General features: G+C 40.5%; 1 pseudogene; it reads right to left on the reverse strand.

Annotated features, from left to right (window-relative positions):
- Positions 1-527: 527 nt before the first annotated feature.
- Positions 528-1228, reverse strand: LOC128046291 (proteasome subunit alpha type-7-like; annotated as a pseudogene).
- Positions 1229-2099: the final 871 nt, after the last annotated feature.

Raw genomic sequence — 2099 nt, forward strand, 5'->3', positions numbered from 1 at the left:
AAACCACTTTGTTTATCTAGCCATCAGTTGATGGACATTGAGTTGTTTCCACTTTTTGGCTGTGATGAATAATGCTGCTGTGAACATTTATGTACAAGTTTTTGCATGGACATGTTTCCAGTACTCTTAGGTATACCTGAGTGAAATTATTGAATCATATGATCACTCTGTGTTTAATCTTCTCAAGAAAAGCCAAACTGTTTTCCAAAGCAGTTATACTATTTTGCATTCTCATCAGCAGTGTATGAAGATTCTGATATCTCCGCAACATCACCAATACTTACTGTCTTTTTGATTACAGCCATTCTTTCCTAGTGAAGGTGAAGTAGGATCTCATTGTGGTTTTGATTTGAATTTCCCTAAGGTGTAAAGACATTGAACATCTTTTTGTTTCCCTTTAAAAAAAATAGGCAAATTTATTGTAGGACACTTGGACAGTACAGATAAATGGAATGGAAATACCTATGTATCATTTTGGAAATGAGCCATGATTTGAATTTAAAAATTGTTACAAGCAAAATCTGATCTCAACATGATGCTTTCTTTTATTTCTTCTTTTCATTTTCTTCTTCTTCTTTTCCAATCTCAGCAATGTATTTCTCAATTTCTTCAGGGTTTAAAATCTTGAGGGGTTGATCTTGCCTCACAACAGCAAGCTCTGTGTTTTTGCCACCTGACTGAACCATTTCCAGAATGGCTTCCTCAGTATAGTTCTTCTCTAGGAATTCACGCACTGACTTGGCAACCCGGCCTATAGCATTGACCTTCCAGGCATGGTATGTGCTGGAGAGGTCAGTCTGATAGAATCGGGGGGTGCCATCAAAGTCAAAACCCACAACAAGGGCAGAGACGCCAAACCCCTGGCCCCCCTTGCTCTGTGTGTAAGTGCTGCTTCAGATTGGCGATATAGTGGGTGATGTACTCCATGGTGACCAGGTCCTCCACAGTCAGCCAGTGGCTCTGGCATTCCACCCGGGCCCTGTTGATGACTATCCTTGCGTTAGCAGTGAGGCCGGCGAATGCCACGCAGACATTATCATCCGGAGCACAGACCTTCCGTCCTTTCATCCTACAGTTTGGCCACTGACTTCTCCACACCAAGAACAACAATGTCTTTTCCTCAAACACTGATGGTGGTCCAGCCCTTCTTCATGGCCTTCTGCAAGTACTTCACTTGGAAGAGGTGGCCGTTGGCAGAGAAGACGGTGATGGCGCGGTTATAGCTCATGCCCGTGGAATGTCGCAGTTGGGCTGGGAAAAGCGCACACTCACTGCCACGCAGCCAGCGATTCACAGCGTTGCTGCACCAGCACCGCACGCCCGCCCACCCCACTTTGTTTTGCTTTTATCAAGACTTTATTTCTATCAGTAGTGTATCAGACTTCTAGTTTCCATATAACTTTGCCAAGCCTGCATAGTATATATGTGTATATATTGTATATCCAGTATAGTTGATTTACAATGTGTTATTTTTTGGTGTACAGCAAAGTGATCCAGTTATATATATATATATATATATATATATATTCTTTTTCATATTTGCCTTCATTATGGTTTATTATAGGATATTGAATATAGTGCCCTGTGCTATATAATAAGACTTTGTTATTCATTCATACCATATAATTCTGAATGCCCAATCCTTCCTTTCCCCTGCCCTTGGCAACCACAAGTCTGTTCTCTAGGTCTGTGAGTCTGCTTCTGTTTCATAGATAACTTCATTTGTGTCATATTTTAGATTCCATATATAAATGATATCATATGGTATTTGTCTTTCTCTTACTATGATAATTTCTAGATCCAAACATTATTTCATTCTTTTTTATGGCTGAGTAGTATTCCATTTATATATTCATACCTACATACATACACACACACACATATATATTACATATTCTTTATCCATTCATCTATCAAGGGACATTTATGCTGTTTCCATGTCTTGACTACTGTAAATAGTACTGCAATGAACAATGGGGTTCAGTTCAGTTCAGTTCAGTCGCTCAGTTGTGTCCGACTCTTTGCAACCCCATGAATCGCAGCACGCCAGGCCTCCCTGTTCATCACCATCTTCCGGAGTTCACTCAGACTCATGTCCA

The sequence above is a fragment of the Budorcas taxicolor genome, chromosome 4 (assembly GCF_023091745.1).
Source record: "Budorcas taxicolor isolate Tak-1 chromosome 4, Takin1.1, whole genome shotgun sequence".
Classification (NCBI taxonomy): domain Eukaryota; kingdom Metazoa; phylum Chordata; class Mammalia; order Artiodactyla; family Bovidae; genus Budorcas; species Budorcas taxicolor.